This window comes from Aplysia californica, unplaced genomic scaffold (genome assembly GCF_000002075.1).
Source record: "Aplysia californica isolate F4 #8 unplaced genomic scaffold, AplCal3.0 scaffold01040, whole genome shotgun sequence".
NCBI classification, from domain to species: Eukaryota; Metazoa; Mollusca; class Gastropoda; order Aplysiida; family Aplysiidae; genus Aplysia; species Aplysia californica.
In genome coordinates this window covers 165,324-166,323 of record NW_004798310.1, presented here as the reverse complement: position 1 = coordinate 166,323, position 1,000 = coordinate 165,324, and positions in this window count along the sequence as shown.

The following is a 1,000-nucleotide window of genomic DNA, read 5'->3' as shown; positions in this document are numbered from 1 at the left end:
TGGGTGATTGGCGGGTGCTCTGGTGTGGTTTGTTTCTTCTTTCCTATCAAACATATATCGTCCTTATCTCCCCTTCTTCTTTTTTTATGTTTTTTTACTCTCTTGTAACACCTCTAATCTTCTGGCGCTCATATGACCTTATACAGTTGCGAGCGCCGTAAAACCTCTACTACAACTAAACTAAAACAGCCATCGTCCTTATGGCTGTATGTTCCATTTCCGGAACGAGCGACCACTATGAATCTGAGTAGAATAGAGGGTTTGGGTTTGGGGTAGGGTTAGGGTTAGGGTTTGGGGTAGGGTTAGGGTTTGGGGAAGAGGTAAGGGTTGGGTTAGGGTGTGAGGAAGGGTTAGGGTTGGGTTAGGATTAGGGTTTTAGGTAGGGTTAGGGTTTGGGGTAGGGGTAAGGGTTGGGTTAGGGTTAGGGTTTGGGGTAGGTTTAGGGTTTGGGGTAGGGGTAAGGGTTGGATTAGGGTGAGGGGAAGGGGTAAGGGTTGGGTTAGGGTGAGGGGAAGGGGTAAGGGTTGGGTTATGGTGTGTGGAAGGGGTAAGGGTTGGGTTAGGTTTAGGGTTAGGTCTAGATCTGTTCTTTATTGTATTTGTTGGGGTGGTCGCTCGTTACGGAAGTTCTTCCTTCATATGAGTGTAGTGTGTGTGAACTGTGGGCTGTGAACTGTGGGCTGTGGGCTGTGGGCTGTGGACTGTGGGTGGGCTGTGGGCTGTGGACTGTGGGCTGTGGACTGTGGGTGGGCTGTGGGCTGTGGACTGTGGGTGGGCTGTGGGCTGTGGACTGTGGGCTGTGGGCTGTGGACAGAGGAAGGGACGGACACACGACATGCCTCTCTGAGCATTACCTGTTGTTGAGGGTTTGCCTTGTCTGTGTGTGTGTCTGTGTATGTGTGTGTGTGTGTGTGTGTATGTGTGTGTGTGTGTCTGTGTGTGTGTGTGTGTGTGTCTGTTTGTCTGCCTGTCTGTGTGTGTGTGTGTGTGTGTGTGTGTA